The sequence below is a fragment of the Perognathus longimembris genome, chromosome 11, assembly GCF_023159225.1.
Source record: "Perognathus longimembris pacificus isolate PPM17 chromosome 11, ASM2315922v1, whole genome shotgun sequence".
NCBI classification, from domain to species: domain Eukaryota; kingdom Metazoa; phylum Chordata; class Mammalia; order Rodentia; family Heteromyidae; genus Perognathus; species Perognathus longimembris.
In genome coordinates this window covers 56,290,338-56,313,723 of record NC_063171.1, presented here as the reverse complement: position 1 = coordinate 56,313,723, position 23,386 = coordinate 56,290,338, and the positions used below count along the sequence as shown (strand labels likewise).

At 51.2% G+C, this 23,386-nt stretch overlaps 1 long non-coding RNA gene across 1 annotated transcript; it reads right to left on the bottom strand.

Annotated features, from left to right (window-relative positions):
• Window positions 1–5,340: 5,340 nt before the first annotated feature.
• Window positions 5,341–16,606, bottom strand: LOC125359308. The gene is made up of 3 exons (XR_007212529.1): window positions 14,274–16,606; window positions 9,103–12,756; window positions 5,341–8,339 (listed from the first exon to the last, which is right to left on the bottom strand). It is a non-coding gene; the product is annotated as an uncharacterized LOC125359308 (long non-coding RNA).
• Window positions 16,607–23,386: the final 6,780 nt, after the last annotated feature.

Below are 23,386 nucleotides of genomic sequence, written 5' to 3'. Positions count from 1 at the left end.
AGAGCCTTCCACAACTCTCCAGAGGAGAGCCCCTGCCCCACCAGAAGATGACATTCCACAGATATCCTGACTGAAGCACGGCCCAGTGCAGATCCACTAACCTCTACCCGGGGCCAGGCACATACCTGGCAGAGCACAAGGACCAGGGCACGCCCTGTGATGAGAAAGGACTCCACTCCCCCACCTGGGGGAGGGAAGCTGGGCAGGCCAGAGGCAGACTGGAGTCCAAAGCCAATGCAAGCCCTTGGTCTCACCAGCGTTCCTTCCCTCTGGCTGGCTCCCTAGGAGCTGTACCTCCAGTGCTACTGCAGACTCACTGTGATCAGAACCCTGCGCCTGCCAGTCTCAAGAACAGTGAGTAGGCAGGATGAAAAGGCAGAGGGAAAAGGAGGAGGGAGAAGGAGGAAGGAGGGAGGAGGGAGAAGGGAGGAAAAGGAGAAGGGAGGAGGAGGAGATAGGAGGAGAGAGAGTGGAGGAGAGGGGAGGGAGGAGGGAAGAAGAAGGAGGAAGGGGAGGAAGAGGAAGGAGAAGGAGGTGGAAGGAGGAGGAGGGAGGGGGAGGGAAGAGGAGGGAAGAGGAGAGAGGAAAAAGGAGGAAGGAGGAAGAGGGAAGTGGAGGGGTTAAGAGGGAGGTAGAGGGGGAGGGACAAGAAGGAAGAAAAGGAGGAGAGACAAGGAGGAGGAAGAGGAGGCATGAGGAGGAGGAGGGGCATAGAAGGAGTGACAAGGAGGAGGGAGGAGGAAGAAGAGTGAGGAGAGGGAGAAGGAGGAAGAGGACGAGAAGTGACAAGAAGGGAAGGGGAGAGAAGGTGTAGGATGCTTCCAGTCTAGCGCATTAGCATCAGATCCAAGAGGGGAATGAGCACCACTTCTCTGCAAGGGTTTCATTTTGGTCCTCTCCCCTCTGGACCTGAGATAGTACAGCAAGAGGGCTGGGCAGGGGCAGGCACCCAGGTACCCAGCCAACTGGGCCCTTGCCCGGCTCCATCTCAGGCCTGGCACGCTCCCTGGAGCCGTTACCCAGCATGCCCTTCTCCTTGTCAGGAGACCTCGCCCTCTTGTTTTCAAAGTTTTATAACAGTATTGTTTGTTGTCCAGCAGATTAAATTCTTTGGAGGCTGGCGGGGGGGGGGGGGGGGGGGAGGGGAGGGGGGATGAAGGAGAGAGAAGAGGGAAAATAGAGGAGAAAAAAAATATACAAATAACTTCTCTTAGAGCCAACAGATTAAATGTGTTCCTTTTTGAACACAAAGTTCACCTGTCTTGGAGAGCAGCCAAGGGCCAGAAGCTGGTGTCCCCTTCTGCTCCGGCTGGACCGGCCTTCTCTGGCCCTTCTCACCTAGCAGAATGACACGTGCTCTCAGACTTCCAAGGTCAGTGGTGAGGGTTTCAGCTGAAAAGAAGGGACAACTTATTCCCTTATAACGCACGTCTAAGCAGTCCCTGTCCCAATTAAGACATACACCCTGGCCAGGCAAGGCAGTCCATGCCTAGGAATCCAGCTACTCAAGTGGCAGAGCCAGGAAGGTCTCCACTAGGACTCTCAACTCCAAGACAGTACACTGTGGGGCCTCACCCGGTCACCTCCACAGGTACTCAGGGCCCGGAGGGCATCGGTGGGCAGCTGCTCCACCAACACAAAGTGGGTCTCCTTCCGTTAGTCTATGGAACGTTCGTTCACAGTTGCACTCATAAAAGTGACCGGAGGAATTGAAACCCCTCTGTATAACTACTTAAACATAATAAAAAAGTAATAAAAGATCGGGAAAAAAAAAGCCACATGCTTACTAGCGCATGCTCGGTGGTACCAGCAACATGGGAAGAGCTGTGCTACACGAAAATGATATAGATAAATGCATGGAAAAATACAGCCAGCCCTCCGTAACGGTGGGCCCTGCATCATCTCTTCTTCCCAATCATAGACTAAAAACATACATATGTGTGTGTGTATGCACACACACCTGTGTAACATGTGTTATGTGAATACAGGTATACATATGTGTACGCATGTGTATACACAGATAGCATCTTTACCCTACATGGACAGGCTTTTTACCTGTTAGTCTTCCCTGAATAATGCTGTATTTATGTGGCATTTGGCATTACTTTAGTAATCTAGAACTGACTGAAAGTACATGGGAGGATGTGTGTGCATTAAATGCAACCACTATGGCATTTTATCAAGGGATCTGAGCAGCTCCAAATTTTGCTATCTCATCCACCACCGCTACTGGAAGATGAGCGTATTCACACAGACATAAGGACTACAAAGAGGTTGGGAAGCAGGCAAAATAACCTCGGCAGTAAGAAATAAGCATGACTTCATCAACCCTAGATCCTCAGCAAAGGAGACAAGTAGAATCACAGTCCTCCATCGTGGTCTCCCATGACAGTCCTCCATGATGTCTACTGCACCACTGTCCCTGCTGCAGGGCTGGCTCACCTCATCCTCTTTCCATCCAGCGCGACAAAGCTTTCCACATGAGGATACTGAAGACCTCCACCACCAAAACAGCTCCTTATGCAATCCCCATCACAGGACGTCCCTCCGTGCCACGCCTACATCCACTGACACACACGCAAAGATACACCCGCATGTGTACACGTGCTACTCCTGTCTAACCTCAATCATCACAACACCCCAGAGAAAGCCCAGGCCATCAGGACCAAATCTGCTGTAAGAGAAGATAAAAACACTTCTTTACCCCTTTGTATGAGTTCCCAGTTTGTCGAATGACCTATCAAATGAAGGGCACTCAAAGAGATGTATGGTCAAGTTGTCAAACAGTCCAAATATGTGGCCTCCGCACCCCTTTAAAAAATGGGGTTATGCTCAGGATTCAAGAAACCCGAGGCAGGCAAAGTTCTCTCCCCGCCTTCCTCTGCTTGGGCCAGGACTCACTTGTCTTTCAACTCAATCCAGAGGCAAAGTTGAGGGTGGATGCCAATGTTTCTAGTACCTGAATGCATATTGTACACTAGCCAGCACTTCTAGCAGGCAACATATCCACAACAGGCAAGCTGGGAAAAGCTCTGGGCATCCTTTACAGATCTGCTGGAACAGAAATCTCAAAGCTTCCCACGGTGGGGCTTCATCTCTGAGCTATGCGCAGCAAAATATACCTGTAAGCACAGGTATGGCTTAAAGCATGACCTGTTCCAGAAGCTTCAACAAGTAGGATGCCTCTTTAGGAACACATGGGGAGTGTTTGGCTTCCCAGCTAAGAACGAACTAGCTCTCAAAGAGAGCTCCAAGAAGTGAAAGAAAGAGAATCCAGACACTGAGATTTCCTTCCCCTCCCGAATCCACAGAGGTGGTAACAAAGTCCCTGCCAAAACCCCACTCTCCACTCCTGCCCCTGGCCCACTGGGTGGACCCCAGGGAAATGACTGTTGGTGTGGGAGTCCTGGGAGAAATACCGAAGGTAAACAGGTACAAGCCGCCAGTGCGGGCAGGCCGCTGCCTGGCTCCATGCCATCAATGACAGGGCGAATGTCACCTACTGGTGCAGGCTTGCGTGAGGGCCCAATGAGCCAGCAAATGCAAAAAGAGCCATGTATGCGGAACATGACGGGTGCGTGTGCATCCATTCCCTCCCCTCCTGCCAGAGTCAAGCCCAAACCCCTGTCACCTCACCACACGAGGGGTGGAATGGGCTCAGTTATGACAGACCCTACATAAATACCCTAGCAAGTGGCCAGCAGGCAGTGTCTTAAGACATGTAGTATAGGCACTTGCCAAGCCCTGTAGTCCGACAGATTGTACACGAGCCATGAACCCCAAGGTTTCTTCCCTACGCAGCCTCAGAAAAGCAACTGGCTCTGCCATGCCCTCGGAAGGCCAGCGTCCCCCTCAATCCCAGGCCCAGGCCCGCCAGGCTTGGGACCCAGGGCTTTCCCACACGTGTTTTATCGTACCTCTAGATGACTAACTCAAGAGTCAACAGCCAACATGGAACCAGAGACTCTTAAGAGTGCTGTTTTCATTTTCTCCTTCCATTACCTTGTTTAAAATGTTAGTTTTCTTATTTACTAGAAGGCCTTCAACTAACTACTCACATGAGAGAAGGAGGCTCCTATGAAGGAAAGAAAACGTTGACACACTGGGCAGCCCAGGGAACTGGCGACCTGCCCCATCCACAGTACCACTGCTCCCCAGGATTAAGGGCCACTGGGACATCTCTCAACCCAGCCCTCTGCAGCTCAGCAGGAATCCCCAGCAACTCCCACAATCCTCTTGGAGGGAGTCACCTGAGAGCCTTGTCAGCTCCTTTCATTAGACTCTCACCCCGTTCCTTCTCCTCTTCAGAAGCCCTTCAAAAAAAAAAACCCAAACCCAGAATCTAGGTTTGCTGTCTCTCTCCTCTATGCCTAGCAGCATAAATCCCACCTTTCCTGACCACACGCAACACTGTTCCCCATGCTACCACACACCCCTGGCGGCAAATGGAAGCTTTTGTGATCTGGCTAGGCAGAGAAATCATGGCAGGCCAAGCAGGAAGGAACCGCATAGCCTGAGTCACCCTGGGTCCAGCCTCTTCTCCCAAGTAAACAAGTCTTGAGCCCTGGTCTCCTGCAGCAACAACCTGCCTGTATGGCACAAAGCAGCCCCAAGCACCTGACACTGGCTACTTCTTCCCCCTCTGGGTCCATCCCTTCCCTGCCTACTGCAGTTATTGGTCCCAGAAACCACAGGTCCCAGCAGAGAGGTGGCTGAGCTCCGAGTTTTGCCTCCAGCAGGCACATATTTGAGCAGTGACTCGGCAAAGACCTGACCTGAATGTTCCCCGTGCTTCGTGGATAAGACTGGGGCACCATGACCAGACTGAGACACAAAAGCCAGCTGGCACCTGCTACGGGTAGGAGATGGAAGGCCGAGGGCCGTGGCCTTAGCAAATGGGGAGGGGAAGACCTAATCTGCTAGTGACTTAAGGTTCGGTATTTACTTCCACCTCGATTTCTGACTGACTGAACATGCTTCTAAACTGCATGGCCTTCACAAGGATTTTCCTAGTCATTGGGCCAAAAGGAGGGAGGTGAGAGACAGTTCAATCGTGGTGGCTTCCCAAGTAGCTGAGCCTTCAGGCTCTCCATTTTCTGGATTTCCTCCCTTTTCTTATTTTTCTTTTCAGGCAGGGTTTCCCAGCCGGCCTCAAATTCTCAATCCTCCTGCCTCAGCCTCCTGAGGACTAGGATTATAAGCCTGTACTACCACACCTCACTTCTACTTCTGAATTTCTTTATGATAAACAATCTCTCCCTATACTACAATGTAGGTTCCACAAGAGCAAGAGCCCTTGCCATCGACGAGAATCTCCACACACGTTTGAGAGAGGCACACATCTGCCCCAGACACTTCCGGTGCCTGGGCCCTGACCGGCCTCCTCCAAAGTGGAGAGCCGCAGCCCCACCAGACTGTGGAAAGGTCCCTAGCGCCTGCCCTTCTCTAGGTCCACATTCTGTCTCCAAGGGCCTTACCTCACCAAAAAAAATTAAAAATTAAAAAAAAAAATCTGAGTTAAGCCCACAGGGTGAGGGGGAAAAAAAATGTACAGGCTTTAAAATCAGAGAAGCATTGCACTTAAATCTCAACTGACTTCACTCAGCCATTGTATGACCTTGGTTAAGTCATTTAATACTCATGGTTCCTTTAACCATAAAAGAGAAATAACACCTACTTCAGTCACATGGTTGTTCCAAAGATAGAATTAGATAAAGGGGGTGGGGTGGGTGCTTAACAAAGGTCAGTTCCCTTTTACCTGGACGGCACTTGGGGACCAGAACTTCGATGCCATCTCATACCTTCATACCTTATTACAGACCTCACCTGCCACCACGCTGCTGCCTGCAAGGCCAGGCATTCAGCCGGAAATCCTTCACAGGGGACGCACCACACAGTCATCCAGGGCCAGAGCACGCAGCTGTGACTGAGCACGGGATTTGTCTCCCATACCTCCGGCCTTGCTGGGATCCACTTCCTGGGACCCACCCGCATGTGCTACCACTTGTGCTTGATCCTGCGGCACCACCGTCCGTGCAGACCACGGAGCCCCAGAGATCTGTCTTCATCAACAGCTGCTATGGAAGAAGCGAGCAAAGAACCACACCCAGGCTATGCTGTCTTCGCAGCCACTGCAAGTCCCAGAAGGAAGAGCCAAACAAGAGCCTTCCACTAGCAGCTGGCTGATGGAGGGAGACGGGTGCTACCTAGCTCTTACACATCTCAGAGAGAGGGAGGCCCTATGCCCCTGAAAGTGGCCAGTGGGAAGTACAAAAATACTCTAAAGTTGTTGCTGAAGCCTCGGTTGCTCTCAAGCCGGTGGACAGAGTTGAGCCAGGCGTTAAACAATTCACAGCCAGGACAAGACCCGTATTCAGTGCAACAGAGAAGGTGCCGACCAATCAGGGCGTGGGGCAGGGCCCCTCCTACATGACTTCAAGCCAAGCCACGTCACCTGGGCCCCAGCACCAAAGGCTCTGCTAACCTCCGCTGGATGCCACATGGACAGGCCCCACCCATGCTGCCTATGGCTCTCGTCAGACCTCAGGGACTCACAGGTCAAGAAAAAAAGGGCCAGGCTTGCTGGGCCCCCACTTAAGGGTACCAAGTGTCCTGCTTGCCTGACTGGCAGCACACAATGCCCCCTTGTCATGCCTCAGAAGCTAGGCTGGTGAGCTGGGAGCAAACGATTAGACTAAGAGATAGAAAGAGGGAAATGAGCAGGGGAGCATCAACCCTAAGGGCCAGAGACAACTTAGTGACGAGGAGCCAAAACCGATTTCCCTACATTCCACCCCGGTTTTCCTCATCGGGCCGGGCAGGGCTGTGAATGGCAGTTCACTGGAGAGGTGGTCACCAGGAATGCACCCCACAGCTGAGAGCCGAGGCGCTCAGGCATAGCCAGCAGTTACATCTGGCTCCAGCCCTGAGCTAGTGCTGGCCAGCCCAGGCTGACGCATCTTGAGGAACTTGGCTGGCTCTTCTTCAGCTCCTCAGCAGCCCATCTCTCCTCTTTCTCCACATTCCAGCCCCACCCCACTGAGCCATCCCTCAACACTCCTGCTGCAGGGGCTGGAGGTCCTTGAGGGAAGACACAGTGACTTGTCCCACCTCCCTCACTGGGCGAGGATCTCAGGCCGCTCACAGCCAACTCAGAGGAGGCTCATCTTTAACGGGGAGGAAAAAGATGAAGCACGGCGAGGTGGCACTTGCCAGCTTTCCCTAGGCTAGTAGTGGTAGAAGTGATGCGGGGGAATGGGGAAACATATTGAGGAGGCACCAGGAAAGAGTAGCCATCACAACGAGGCTGGAGGTGGGGCCTTACAAAGGTGCCTCATCACATTATCCAGCACTACTTTGTTTTCCATGTTAGACCCCAGACCCATCAATCAGCCGCCAGCTGGCTCTAGCTGGCTGCACCGGCCAAGAACATTGCTGTAATTGACTTGACGGGAGCGAGCTTTGCGGGTGCCATGCAAGCGTTGCAGTCAGCTTTCTGAACTTTGTCTAGAGCGAGATAGACCTACTAGTTCCGCAGGACGTTGTCACTGCTTATCACCACAGCTATTACCGTGGGCAGCAACAAGTGAAGTAGAGAAAAAGCATTTCTACATCAGATGTTCTCTGCAATAACTTTCTGGGCCAAGTCCTCCTTTTTTTTTTTTTTTTTAAGGCAAAGGCATATGAAGAAAAGGCTTAGAAGAAAATTATTTACTCAAAGGAAACCCTAAAGGTTCAGCCCCATCCAAACTCATCCAAACTCGCACACGGCCCTACACTAAACCCCATCACGGATAAGTCACACTAGACAAGGAAGAAAATGTTCAAGCCTCAAGGCGGCGGCCCAGAACCACTGACAGAATTAAACCCAGAATAATCTCGGGCCAAGGACAACTTCCACTCACTTATGTGGGAATCCAACTGCTCTGCTACTGTCACACCCTGCAAACTAGCCTGCTCTCTCCCATGTTCCTCACAGCCTGGTCAGTTCAGCGGGCTACCCCTTCCCCCGGCCCTGTGGGGATCACTAACCCCATTCACAGGAAAGCCAAGAGAAAGGAAAGAAGCAAGCAATTGTTTGAGATTCTGAATGGAGAAGTTTGAGGATTCCCCCACTGAGGCAGGAAAATGGTCTTGAAGAATGGGGAGAATGTTGGAGAAGGCCTGAGGGAACAGGAGCACTTCGCTCACCTGGGAGGCAGGATGGGTCCCATTTCCCTTGCTGCTTCTGATCTTCCACAAAGCAGCCTGAAGAGGAGTCACTGGCAAGACCAGGACCATGCCACCTCCGCGCACACTTTGGGGCCACAGAACCAAAACAACTGGTGTCTCCGAAGCATCTAGGAGAGGATGAGATGAGCCACCACCCAGCCCAACATATACTCTGCCGAACTGAATGAGGCTGGGAGCAGAGCCGTTGGGCCTCCAGGCTTGTTGGTAGTTGAGTCCTGCCTTCACATATCCTAAAGAAAATCAAAAGATGGAGGAAAACATAGAAGAAGGTAAGAGGAACGGGTGGGGGGGGGGTTCAAAGACATTCTAGGGCAAAGCAAGACCAACAGGAAACTAAGAGAAATGAGGCTGGTCTTTGACGTAAAGAACACAACCATGCCGTGTACCCTGAGTCCTCCTTCTCTAAGGCTTACCTCCAACTACCAGCCCCTCCCTGGTCCCATCCTACCTCAGCACCTTCATCCAGCCTGACCTTTGAATCTATCAGCATCTGGAACAGGAAAGAGTAGCCTTGGCAAAACCTCCTTCTCTCTCTCTCTCTCTCTCTCTCTCTCTCTCTCTCTCTCTCTCTCTCTCTCTCTCTCTCTCTCTCTCATAAACACACACACACACACACACACACACACACACACACACACACACCCCTTTCCCAGCCCCTAGAGATGGCTCACTCTCCTTGTTCCTGCTCTGATAGAAATGCTCCTCTCCAGCCCGGGAAGGCAGACACGTCTGATAAGAATTGCTTAGCACAATGCTATATATAGTCTAGGTTCCTACCAGCCTAGAGATTTGGAGCTAGAACTTGGCAGAGAACCATGCTAGGTGCTGGCAAGGCCCATCCTCCCGGAGACAGCCAATTGGGAAGCTCACCTCACAGCTGGGGGGCAGCTGAGGGCACGCAGGGTCCTTCCATGAAGCCCATTAGTACTCCTCACTGAGAACACAGGCTGTTGACTCCATTTTAGGGAAAAATTGACTTCTCCCAGATATACGGAGGATGTGTGAAGGCTGAACACTGGATTCCAGTCTCTCTGCAGCTCTCCAGCGGCACTAGAAAAATCAATCTAGTTCTCTCTTCTGCAGGACTAAGGGCAGGTTGTGTGGGAGAAAAATGGAGAAGCTGGGGACGAGACCCATCTATCCACTTCCGATGTTCAATGAAATGAAAGAATGTAGGAGAATGCAAATACTTACTGTGAAGAGCACGGAGCTGCCAGGCACCAGTCTCTCTCTCTCTCTCTCTCTCTCTCTCTCTCTCTCTCTCTCTCCACCCAGCCGTAGGATAAGTGTCTTGAACACACAGTTATCATCCTCAACTGAGCCTGAGTTGAAGTTGCCAAGAGGTTGTTACCCACTCAGGACTAAGTTGCAGTCTCCCAAGTTCTGTGTGGGAAAGAAGACAGAGAAAGGCAGGGTGGCTCCGCTCACGGAGCCAACTGCACAATGAGGTGGACGGCACAGACCCTCACGCACACACACCCTGGGGGTCCCATTTAGGGTTCCCTAGCACCACATCATTAACCGAATAAACAAAGTGAACAGTAGACAAAATGAGGTAGCCCTGTCATCTTGGATCAAGGCCAGGCTCTGATTGAGAATGGCCTGTCCATCACCTCCTTGAGAAAACCACCCCTGAAACACCAGGTCTCTGAAGCTTAAATCCAGTTTCTTATCACGTGGATAGCTCGGGCCAAATGAAGATGACCCCAAAGGTTCCAACTCCCGTAAAGATTATCCTTTTTAGGTCAAGCTGCTCTCTACTCAAAAAGATACAGCTCAAGGGGGCCGTGGCCCCCTTTGCGTGCTGGGTGGGTGGCAGCCTACACGCCCTGATTCCCTCCCTGCAATGACCGCGGTCACATCTCCACTGCCTTCCCAAGGGCAAATGAGTCACTCTGGGAGGGTCCTTGGGCATAGGCGGTTTACTCCAAGAGAAGAAATGTGTAAAACCGAAAGCCATCTGACTGAAACATGGCGCGCAGAGCACTTTCCAGGCCACATTGTCCCTGCGTCCCCAAACACAAGATGTCTGTCTTCTCCTCAGCCCGACTTTGCTGAAGATGGCAAAGAGGAAGGGAATCACAGTTGGGCCAGGATTCAGTGGCAATAGAGGTTCATCTTGTCTCTTGTTCTCAAGAAGGCATGGCGGGCAGGCGGGCAGGGCAGGCGGGCAGGCCCAGTGCGTAGGGCGGGGCGGGCAGGGCAGGGTGGGGGTGGGGAATCACGCGCCCATAGCGCAATGCTGCAGATCAAGAAAATCCTAGAACCCTGCGCCGCCATGATGAAAGGAGGGGGGGGGGGAAAGGACAAAAACTCCAAGTCCATTATTTCCCCTCAGGAGGGAATGAGGAAGATGAAGGGAAGATTGCGAGCTCTGAGCTGGGAGGGTCGACAGCCTGCCCAAGGGCTGCCTTTAGCCTAGGAGGGGTGAGGTGGTCGGCCATCGTTCAGCTCCCTACAGAGAACTCCTGAAGCGCACACCCCACGGTGGGCACCTAGTCCTGAAGCCCCCGGGGTTGCTGTTCAATGAGGCCTGCTTGGCCCCTCCCACCCCCACCCCCTCTTCCCGGAATGACCCCCCCCCCCCCCAAGCCCATCCTAGAAAGATCCTGGGTAAGAAATCCCAAAGGGTTTTTTTTCTGGCCCTGGGAAGATGTCTGACATTTAGGACCAGCGAGATGAGCTTTAAAAAATGACCCTGTTTTCCAAGCTTACTAAATAACACCACCAGCTGCCTTTTCTTTCCCAGCTCTCAAATGCATGGGTCCTAGAGGCCTGGCTGAGTTACCTAGTGTCTCCCCCCCTCATTCTAAGGCCTGACAGCAGTCTTCTGCCCTGCCCTGCCCAGCCCTCCCTGAAAAAGAACCCCGGGCTAAGGAAAACGTCTCAGAGCCCCACGAGCTGTTTTTGCTGCTTTCATGTTGACAGAACATTCTGGCCACTCGGCTGAGAGCTCCATCTCCCGGCTCCCGATACACTGAGTCATCTTCCAAAGAGGAAAAAAACAACAAAGCAGCCGTCACCAGGGCCCCCATGGCTGTCGACAGAGGACTCACTGGCTGTCGTCACTCTCCACTCCACAGCCCCGCAATTGGTGATGAGGGTCGTCAGGGTGCCCAGCTCCCTCCCACGGGACTCAGCCGCTTCAGGAAGCATGCAGACACTGCTGAGACTCAGAAAGAAGGGGAGCAAAACCTGGCAGCCAAATGTTCCCAGGAAGGCTCGCTGATTAACCCTCACTCTGCCACCAACCTACCAACAATCCTCACGGCTTGTGCCCACAGCTCACGCCTACTGAATTAGAGGGGTATTTGCTCCCCGAAGGAGAGATACAGGCACCCCCTTGCAGGTGTAACATGGGTGTTGCAGAATATCTCCTCCCTGTCCCTGCCGGTGGTGCCCAAGGGGGAGGGGACACACAAGCTCTCTTCTCCCCCAGTTCCTTCCAGCCACCTGGTACATCTATTGTACCTACCTGGCTTTGTTATGAGTATTTCTGTAATAATACGTTGTTGCAGCTCTTACGGGGTCGGGGGGGGGGGGGGGAGCATTCAGACTTGAGAAAAATCCCAAGACCTGTCTAAAACTGCCCAGAGCTCAGACGAGGCAGGACCAAGATGCAGGCCTATGTGTGTCTAGCTTGGAGTCTCTGTGCTGTGCCTCAAATGCCTAGGTTCACCTTCCTCCGCCTCCTCTCCCAGGAGGAAGGCAGCCAGGACAACAACCTAGGTTTGTTAATCCAGTCGTTTCAACTACATCTTGAGTGAACCTGGCCACGAAGGGAAAGGAGAAAGTTAATAAAGTAGAAATGAAACAGCTAAGTGACCCAGATCACGGGCGCAAGAAGATCGGCCACCCAAATTCCCACAAGAGACAACATTCCTTAAATAGTCACATTTTGGGGATCCACCTCCTCATAGGCATCTTGCAAACACTAAGGATTCAGACAGGAAAAATGCAAAGGCTTCGGAAGGCCAGGGCTCTGCCCGTGACCAGTTAAAGCACTTGCTAGCCACGTACCTCACAAGGTGATAGTAAAATAATAATAATAATAAAATAGAATAAATGAACTAATTGCCCTGCTAAGAGCCTAATGTGGTATCTGATAGACAGAAGGTCCCAAGTAAGGTAAGTCTTCCTCCTCGTTTCTCTAGCCTTCCTCTTGAAGCGCAGATTCTAAAGATTTCTCCGAAAGAACCCAAACTCAAGTATCATACAAGAGAAGCAAAGAGTCTGGGGTCTGCCCAAGCGGCAGGGGTAATTACGGAGACTGCTTCTCGTCGCCTGCCAGGAGAGGTCCGTCCTGCCGGCGGGAATGCCACAGGTGGATGTAGTGGAGAGGAGACACAGGAAATACCACGAGTAAAAACAGCGAGAGAAGAAAAGCAAGAAAACGTGAGTCACCTGGTTTTTGCTGGAATACGAGGTCCACCTAGGGAAACGGAGAGAAGCCAGTCTGCGCAGGAAAGCTAAGGCCAGCTGCACACAGCCCTGGGCATGAAGCTAAAGGGGAGGAATTTCACCCTAGGAATGACGAGAAACCATTTTAAAAATCTGAGCAAGAGAAAAACAAAACAAGATGGCCGCTACACGTAGAAGGGCCTGGAGAAGAGAGAGACGGGCAGCAGGGAGCCCACTAGAGGATGGCAGCTGGATCATGGCACCAGCCAGGAGCATAGAGGAAAAAATGGTTGAAAACAACACACAAAAGGCAGGGCCTCCTGAACAAATCTTACAGGCTGCCATGGACCTCCTTGCAAGTCCCCGGATGGAAGGCTGCCGGAGACAAAGCCTATTTGGGGAACACAAACTACAGGTCTGACACCTCCGAGATGAGATGAGCATGGCCCCCAGCTTCGAGCCTCAGGCTGACGAAGACATGCAGAGCCCAATTCCACACTCTGGCAAAGCTGGGGGGCCTCAGGTCATGGAACCCCCTAACCAGAAATCTCCTACCCAGACCCCGGCACCCCCCCCCAACCCAGGGCTGTCCAGGGGGGTGGGCGGTCCTCTGCCCCTGGGGCCACCTTCCACTGCGGCAGCCTCCACTGCGCCTGCCTCCACTGCGCCTCGGCCCCCCCCCCCACCGCCATAGCCCCCGCCCCCCCGCCCCCGCCCACTCTGCGGAACTGGCACAGCAGGTCCAGAAAAACCAACGCCACCAGCCACCATGTGGGAGACCAGTAGAAATGCCTCCAAGATGGCAGCCAATCCAAGGAGTCCAAAGATTAAAACCCAGGGAAAGGGGAGCCCGTGACAAGGGAGGGAGGTGCCAATCCTTCCCAACAGGCCTCACAACTTCCCTTATGCTCGCCATTGTCATCTTTCCTTCAGAACCTTCTGGTCCCAAATCAGAAAGGATCTGGGGGAAAGAAAAGTGCCACCCGTCCCCCTGCCCCCACCCCGGAGACGCCCTGGGGGCTGTAGGTGACACAGGGCATTGAGAAGGACGTTCTGTGACCCAGTGCCCCCAAGATGGGACAGCAAGTCATTTCTGTCCTCAAACCTAGTCCCGGTCACGAACTGGATAAAGCGGTAGCCCATCCCAAGGAGTGAAATCTTCCACTGCTTCGCAAACCAGACCCTCCCTCACCTCTGTGGGCTCTGGGGAAGGAGGAGGTAAGGTTGCGAGGAAAGGCCGAGAAGGCACATGCCGTGCCCTGCGTTATGTAACTAGGAGGGCGGTGCTTGTCCTAGGCCGGAGACCCAGGGCGCACTGCGCTCCCAGATGCGCAGTCATGGGTGGGGGCCACTGCGCATGGCGCAGGGCGGGTGAAACCCCCTGCCCAACAAATGTGAGGCCACCACACCGAGACACCAAGGAGCCACGACCCTCCCCAACCAGGGGCCAACGAGCCTGCTGCCCTAGTTTGATTCTCCTTTTCACTTTCCCCCTTTCTCTGAGTTCCTCAGACTGACAAGCTCTTCTGACCCAGGGCCTCCAAGCCCTCTTGACACCCCATTGCCTTTTTGGGAATTCTCACCAAACAGACCATTTCCTGAGGTTGGTTCCCCCCCCCCCACCCACCCACCCAGCTTACCTTTCCACGCACCAGGCGGTGGCAGCTTCCGAAAGGCAGATCCTTCCCATAGTGGGCACAGCTCCTGACTGGCTCTCGAGGACCTCTGGGCAGCCCCTTGATGATCTCTGGACTGCCCCAGACGTCAATGCAAATCTCAGGTCCCCGGGGAGTAGCCCAGAGTCAGCAGGAAGCCCGGGGTGGTGGCAACAGCAATAGCAGTTCTGCCCTACCTTGCCCAGGCGTTTCCAGGGGAGCCAAGAAATTATTTTTGCCGCAACACTGAGGTGTGTCTGATTGGAAATTTCCCTTTTCCTGACACCAAAGCTAGAGACAAATATTTTGTCAACTGCTTGCGCACTCATCTCCGAAACCTTCCTCGCTTTAAAAAAAAAAAAAAAAAAAAAAGGAAAAAAGTTTGGGGAGCCCTGAGCTCTTCTTTCTTATAGTGCCTACAATTAAAGAAGGCATAAAAAAGAAGCTTTGACTGGGCAGTCAAAAGCAGGCAGACACAAGAGCCTACGCACACCCCTAAAGAGATTTTAGAAAGCTGCTGGGCTTCTCCCCCCTCCCTTTAAGCAAGTGAAATGCAAATTCAGATTTGATACCCTATCCTCAGCCAATGAAAAAAAGCTTTTCACCTGCCACTGGCCCTCCAACCAATCAGAGGAAGTGTCTGGAGTGAGAGCCCTCCCCTGGCCAATGGAAGGCCAGCTCAGTCACTTAGTTAATGATGCAGCAGTACAGGGAAGGCCATCACATGTGAACTGGAAGGGAGCCAACATGGAGACACAGAGAGCGCAAGGTAAACAACTTTCCAACGCCAAAAGGATGACATTTAATCTGTAAATGCTAGCTTCATCCTGAACCCCTCTCAGCTGGCCCCACAGACCCCCAAGATCCCCACTACCTGTTCCCACAGAGCTACTAACAAGATGTAACAGTGACTGCGTCACCATTCCCCACTTTGCTTCCCCAACTACGCAGTGACAAACCTACCAGCCTTACCCCATTTCTCCCAGCCTACACCTCACCCAGGCCCTACTCCCCACCAGCCCCAGCCCCTCGGGAGCTAGGTATCTCAATAAGTGAACCCCCTGGAAACCCTGTCCTTCTTGCCTTCCTCTTGGTACCTCTCACTCCCTTCCTTCCACGTACAGACCTGCACAGACAGATGGACGCTGACACCCAAACAACCTGGAAAACCAGTCTATCTGTCCACTAGAAGAAAATAGGGTAAAGGCTGAGAGGTCAAATAAGGAAGCTGGGGACCGGTTCACTCTTCTCTCCTGGTCAGGCTTGAGCAGCTGACACTAAGGGAAAAGAAATTAAAGTGGGGGGGGGGAACAACCTTCCCTTTAAGGGGGAAAAAATAAATAAAAGAGCAAAAGCCAGAAAGAAGGTACGAGAGACAGAGCACCCACATACGCAGAGACAGCGCCCCGATCCCAGCAAATACGTACGTGGGTGAAGAAGTGGGTTACGCCATCAAGTCCTGAAGCCCATCGGACCACCCATCGTCGCCTGCGCAGAACCCAAATCACCGTCCAGCCTTTCGGTGCTGCAGTCCCGAATGTTCTAGAATCCGGTCCCGTTACGCCTTCCGCTATCACCCCACAACCTCTTGTTCCCACCCCTACCCCCTCCACCCCCCTCCCCACAGGAACCGCCCGTGCCACCTTGCATGTCATCTCCTTAGCCTAGGCTACCTAGAGGCCTCTGGCCCCGGACAGATTTCTGAACGCTTGGTAAGTGAGTTGGCAGAACCCGGTGCCCAGTGTTGCTATGACTTGTTTCTTGCTCTCTCTCTCTCTCTCTCTCTCTCTCTCTCTCTCTCTCTCTCTGCAGCAGCAGGGCTGTTGCTAGCAGACCTATCGACGGAGCTCGCTCGCTCGCTTGCTCTCACTCTCTCTCTCTCTGAGCTCTCCAGCTCTCTCTCTCTCTCCCTCTCTCTCTCTCTCTCTCTGAGCTCTGTGACGCAGATCTAAATTCTCCAGTCTGCTCCTTGTGTTGCAAGAGCAGAACTGCAGCTTTTCCCCTGGAGAGCCAGAGGGCAGTGCCAAGGCTGGTCAAACAAGGCAAAAAAAAAAAAAAAAAAAAAAAGAAGTTGGGCCCACACTGGGCTTCTTTGGCCACACTTGTCAGCCCTTTTCCCCACCAAGAGCCCTTTCCCCCCGGGACTCAGAGGCCCCTGCCCCTGCGGGCTTACCTCTCAGAGGTTTCCTAGCCACGCACTAGCTTTAACTCTTTCCATGTCAGCACCCCCAAGCCAAGACCGGGGGGGGGGGGGTTGCTACTCAAAAGGCTACATACATCACATCGTCTTAAGCTGTATGAGCTTCTTCCAGCCATGGGGTCGGGGGGGGGGGAGTCGGGGGGGGGGGTGATGGTCTTTACCCTGAGATCTCCATCCCTTTAACTCTTTCAGCCACAGATAAGAATTATGAGTTACAGACATCGCTGATTTTTGTTGTTGTTATTGTTATTTTTGTTTCTTTTGTGTGTATGTGGGGCGGGGGGTGATGAGGGGTGGGGAGAATGCATACTAGAACCCTTTCCTCCCCTGAATTTCCTAAGGACCAAAAGCACAATGAGTACATCGCCGGCTTACCCTGTTCAATGAGCTCCTTCTCTCTCAGGGCAGGAATACGAAAACCCAAACAGCAGCCCGAAGGATCCAGGGTAAACATCAGTCTGTATCTCCATTCTTCCTGGGCTCAAAATTCTAGGGCCTAGGTGGATACGTAGTTCCTTCCCAGAAGGCACTTGGGCCACAGAGTCTCAGAGATTCAGGTTGCTGAGTCATTTGTTCCCAAGAAGATCCTTCTGACAACACAAAAAAGCAGCAAAACAGAGTGATGGCCAAGCCTGGACCTAAAGAGGCCAATGCCCAGCTTCTCCTCTCACGGATGGCCAAGTAAGATGGACGTTCAGTGCTTACATCCCATAGTGGGCATAATAGCACAGACATCCTCCTAGAGAGAGGGTGTTTCACTGGGAGACTCACTGGGGTTGTTTATTGGTACAAAGGGGTCTCGACTGCAGCATAGCACAGAGCTCCCAACATTTTCCTGCCCTCCATACCCATGAATGTTTCCAGTAACAGCTGGAATCCTAACCTTACTGGACCCAGACACACCAATCTAATGAGTCTCAGGTTCCCACACGGCTACATGCAAACGAAGCAGGCCTACAAAGGTTTCTAACATCAGTCCAACCATAGGCACCCAGACCTGACCAGGATCAATCATGTATTGGAATCCTGGGGCAATGGACTGACAAAGTACATCAGGTCAAGAACTCGCATCTCTGAAAAGACGAATAAGAGGCTTGGCAGCTACCCTATCCCAGACTCACCTCCCAAGTCGCCCTCTTGAGCAGCTCGCCTAGGCTAAGGTTTTACCCCGCGGAAAGAAGGACCACTTGGAAGACAACCATGGCGCTCCATGGTTTTAAAAGAAGCACAGAGCATCTGTGCCAGGTTCCCAGCAGGGGGGAAAGTGCTTCAGATTCACACCTTCTGGGCTCCAGAGTAGAGCATGCCAATAAAGAAGTCACCTACTGGTCTGATGACCAAAGGAATGTGGCCTTGATGGCCCCCAAAAGCAAGGCCCACCCAGCGTGGTCCTCGGCTTACTCAAATCCCATTTGCCATCGTTTCCTTCTCCATGGAAGAAAAACATGCCTAAGTTCATGTCAGGACATTCCTGATTTATCCAAGAGCCCAGGATCAAATAAACAAAGGGCTCTGAGCTCTGCCAGGGAGCCTCCTCCTTCAGGAGGGAGAAGTGGAGGGAAGCAGGCTCGGCACAAAGCTGGCCCACCACCCCACGAATGTGATGAAATGTCATGGCTGCTCACTGCCACGGCGACAGAGATGTCATGGGTGGGTGCAAGTGACAGAGAAGAGGCAACTCAGTCATGAGAGACCACAGCGCAAGAGCAGTGCAGAGAAGGACCACACACAACTGAGGTAGAGGGGGGTCCACGGTGGTCCAGCTACAGCATAACTGCCCATGGCAGGGGCGGGACATGGACCGCCGGCAACTGGCACAGCCCTATGACGACACCGTGTGGGAAGGCTTCCTTTCCTTCCTTTCACTTTTCATCTAAATCTTTCTCTTCCCACAATCCCCATTCCCTTCCCCACAATTTTACTAGGATTAAGACAGTCATCTTAGTTACGTGCCTCTGCCTAATTTCTAGGGCTTCTTTTTATTAACCTGATTTTACGGAGTGCCGAGAGAAAGAGAGAGAGAGAGAGAGAGAGAGAGAGAGAGAGGAGAGAGAGAGAGAGAGAGAGAGAGAGAGAGAGAGAATTGGATGACCAGGAAGCAGAAATAAATTCAGTTCCCAAAACATGGGAGGATGTTTACTTAGCAAGCACGCTCAGGCTCACAAGGAAGCAGATTTACAGGGCGCTGCGTGTCGTGTTTGATTTCAGGGGGCAAAGATAATTCCAGAGCCAGGAGAAGGTGCTGCCTCTTTCCATTCACGCCTGCAAGCCCAACGGGGCCCAGCTGACTTCGGGGGGAGTCAAAAAAGGCAGGGATTCAGCTCGAGCCCCACGACTTGCTGGGCTCCCGGCTCCCCTGTCACCACCAGCCTCGAGAACTAAACCAACTCCCCAGGCATCGTGAGCTCTTCATGGCCTCCGAAGGATCTGGGTCACAACTTCAGAATGCCAAAGACAAGGACTTCTTTTTCTTTAAAGGGAATGAGCTGAACTCTGACCCACCCTTGTCCAGGGTATGGAATGCAAGCACTCTGTACCCGCCGCAAACTGCAACTCCACTGGGCAGCTTGGTAGGGAAAGCAGGCACGGGCCTCTCCGGCCTCTTGTTTTCTCCTTTGGGCAGCTCTACAGGGGCTGGGTCTCCACTCAGTGAAAGAAATCCTGCTGTCAGGGCAGGAGAGCTGCGTAAGGCGCTGACGACATGGTCTGCGGGGATATCAGAAGCCAGCGTGGGTGTTACAGAGAAATCGGGCAGTGATCCGGTCTCAGGCAGAACCGGCAGGCCAGGTCCACGTGAAATGGCATTTCTGTTTACCATCTGGGAGGAGGCACACAACTGGTACCTGGTGATCCATGAAGTAAATCATTTATTAAATACCTACTAAGTGCTAAGCACACAGACAGCACAGGACAAGAACAGGGAAATAGGCCAACATCTCAGAGCTATGTGCTAGCATGAGGACCCTATGGGTATTTCAAATTGGTATTACTAATATGTTCCTAAATCTCCTCTTGATTCACTTTCCTTTTGAAATAACAGTAAACATACTACTTGGGAGACTAAGTTAGAGCTGGTTTGTGTTCATAATCCGAGTACTCAAGAGGTAGAGATCAAGAGTACTGAGGTTTTGGGGTTGGTTTTTTTTCTTAGATTAGCCTAAGTAAAAAACTAGTGAGACTCCCCTCCCCCATCTCGAACCAATAAGCTGGGTGTGGTGGGATGTACTGTCATTCCAGCTCCATGGGAGGTATGCTAGGAAGATCCTGGTATCAGGCCAATAGGCAAAAAAAAAAAAAAAAAAAAGGGATCTAAAAAAATAACAATAACAAAAAGGGCTGGGAGTGTGGCTCATGTGGTACAGAGCATACTTAGTAGATATGAGGCCCAGTCTGCAAAGAAATACATTGTATATTCCCAGGCTAACCCACAGAAGCTTAGTTCATCCCTTTCAGAAGTAAACAGTTCCAATGCCTTCAGGGGCCAGACAGGTAATGAAGGAGCGAAGCCAGCTGGGCAGGGACTGTGCCAAGCGAAAGGAACACGCCAACCCTAAAGGGAAGCTGCTTCCGGGCTCGGCCTGCTTGGGGCCATCTGGGAATGAAGACCAAAAGAGTCCAGGCTGTCCAATTTCTCTGGACAAGAAGGAAATCTAGCTTCATCATGTTACAGATCTTCTTGGTTACTAACTATTTTAATGTCTAAATACATGTACCTAGCAAATCTCCAGTTTGGTCCAAAATGGAAGACCATCTGTAATGCAAAGGAAGGATGCAAGCAGCACCACCCTGAAGAAGTCAGTGAAATAAAGAATAATCACATCAAATGCCTGTGGCTCACATCAATCATCTTACTCGGGAGGCTGAGATCTGAGAATAGAGACATGAAGCCAGCTGGAGCAGAAAAGTCCACAATCTCCAGTTAAATAGCAAAATCTGGACGTAGAGGTGTGGCAAAAAGGCTGAGAGTGCAAGGCCCTGAGTTCAAGCCATAGCACTGGTATGCGCACATGCACACGTCTGTGTGCACACACATACACACACAGAGGCAAATTAAAAAAACAAACAAACAAACACAACTACCCAAAGTGGAGAATCTTACCTCACAAATACTGCTATTTGTACAAGTTCACAAACGGTCTGTTCATGGCTTCGGTGATAAGATTGGAGGAGATTATCATAATCCAGCTGTCCATCCAAGGCACAAGGCCTTCCATTTACAACACTATACCCAGTCACTGCCTCCTCTACGTCATTCGGTAACTCCCACCTCAGCCCTGGAGAACGCCAGCATCTGAAGAGCAGCTGAGAGGAAAGCTCTCTCTGAGTGAAGAGGAGCCTTCCTGACTCTGCTCTGCCTCTGGAGTCCCATGGAACAAGTCTACTCCCCCAAAGTCTTTGAGGTATTTTAGAACATCTGCTTTGACAACGAGGAGGTTTTAGGCTCAACAAGAAGGCACAAAAAGGGAAATGAAAAGGGAAGGGGGTGAAGAAAGAAGCCAGAGAGAAAATAGTCTTAAAAATAGCTGATCAAAAGTTAACAAGGCCAAAGGAAAAGAGGAAGAGACATCTTGTAGCCTTCATGAGAAAGGAGGTACTAGGGCAGAATGAACAACTAAGGGAAGACAGCAGCATGAGAGAAAGGAAGGGCCCACAAAACAAAACAGAAGAAGGCAGGATTGTGGGTCAGACAGTTCCCAATGGCAGCCACCAGGCTGTGCCAATGATCCAGGACACATGGATTCAAACACGGAGTTGGGGAAAGAAAACTCTGTATGGCTCATGGTTTCTACGTAGGGAAGATTCTTTGGCCCATTTGTTGGGGAGTGGGGTTCTTTTATCCTTGTGGATTAGTTGGGAGTTCTTTATATATTCTAGAGATGAATCCATTGCCAGTTGCAGAAATGACATGGCTCTTCTCCACACTGGTTGCTTCTGCTCTCCTTTCATTAATCAGACATTCCTCATTTTAATGTCATCCAAATGAGCAAGCTTTTCCTCTATAGCAAGGGTTTTCTGTGTTTTCTTGAAGAACTCTACGGCTCTCCCAAGGAGATAAAAGATAGTGTTATCTTGGAGATGAAATTTTAACTTTCACATCTATTTAGATGGATCATCTTGCCAGAATTGATTTTTGTATGTGGTCAAGATCCATTTCTTTCTTTCTGGATATCTTATTGAACCAACATCACTTTTTTTTTTTTTAAATGATTACTCATTTCCCGCTGTTCAGCAGTAACTTCTCAGTTACACATGAGGTGTCTTGATAGGTAGGGGCCTGTTTCTGTTTTTTGTTTTTTTTCCAGAGCTGGGGACCGAACTCCAAGCCTTGCGGTCACCAGGCAGGCACTCTTCCGCTGAGCCAGATCCCCAGCCCCAAGGGGCCTGTTTCTGGACTTCTCCTTCCCTTCCTTTGGGCAGAAATATAATAAAGCCCAGCATGGCAGTGCCCTACTGTAATCTCAGAACTCAGGAGGCTGAGGCAGGAGGCGAAGGGTTTGAGATCGTTTTAGACTACATAGTGAGCTCAAGGCTAACCTAAGCGACACTGTGAGACCTTGTCTCAAAAATCCTAAGAGCTGGAAGTAAAGAGTTTAGTGGTAGAGCACTCAGCTTGCACGCAGAAGGCCCTGGGCTACTGTTCCCCAGCCTCCCTCCCTCCCCCCACCTCTCTCTCTCTCTCTCTCTCTCTCTCACACACACACACACAGACACACACATACACATACACACACAAAACATTTATTACTAAGGATCATTAATCTTAAAGTTTAGGAAAACAGAAATGACATAAGCTAAGAAAGGGGAGAGTGGCAAGAAGAAAGGCACAGAGTGAAAATGAGTCTTATTTTTGGAAGGCATCAACAGAGGGATTAAGAGGAGGGACTCACAACATTCAAGAAATAACCTGCGTCCGGAATTCCTGACTTATGCTGTTCATCCGTGGAACCTACAAGTTTCCTTGGTCTTTTCTGAGCCTTGGTTTCCTAATATAAATAGGATAATCTTTCTCAGTGAACTATAAAGATTAAATAGGTTAACAGATATATGTCCCTTGATACAGAGCCTAGTGCTGTAAGTATTCAAACCCTGCTGGGTGTTATATCATCATCCACGATACTACAGAGACGAGCTGGCCTGCTGAAGCAATTCCTCCACCCCACATTTACTTACTGAGTATATACTACTAAACAAAGCCAGCACAAAAAGTGGTTAAATACCTTGATTCTCAGATGAGACAGATTTGAGTCTGAATTCATCTGTAGTGTCTTCACTAGTTATATAAACCTTAACAACTTATTTCATTACCTAAGTAACTAGCTCCAGTTTTGCCCATCATTCCTGGCATTTTCTGGGAGACAATTATCATGAGATACAGAAACATTCAGAAGAAAATCTCAACACAAAGAGAGCTGCCCATAGTCGGGTGCTGGTGGCTCCCACCTGTAGTTTTAGCTACTCAGGAGGCTGAGATCTGAGGATCATGGTTCAAAGCCAGCCCAAGCAGGAAAGTCCATGAGAATCTTACTCCAATTAACCACCAGAAAACCATAAGTGGCACTGTGGCTCAAAATGGTAGAGCACTAGCCTTGAGTGAAAAAGCTCAGGGACAGGCACTCAGGCCCTGAGTTCACGCCCCATGACTGACAGAAAGAGGGGGCAAGGAGAGAGGCCCAGTTAACCCTGGTTATCACTGTGATGGTGCCAATCATGATTACAAATGATAACTTTGCACGTAGGGTAATAACAAGCCTACTTATGTCTACAGGAGAGTCCTACAAAATCAAGGATTCTCAGGTCTTCCATTCAAGTACCAACCAGGCACCACCACACCTAGCTTCTTAGAAACAAAAAGACAAGATCCAGTGTGTTCAGGAGGTGGGCCCAAGACAGATGGGTA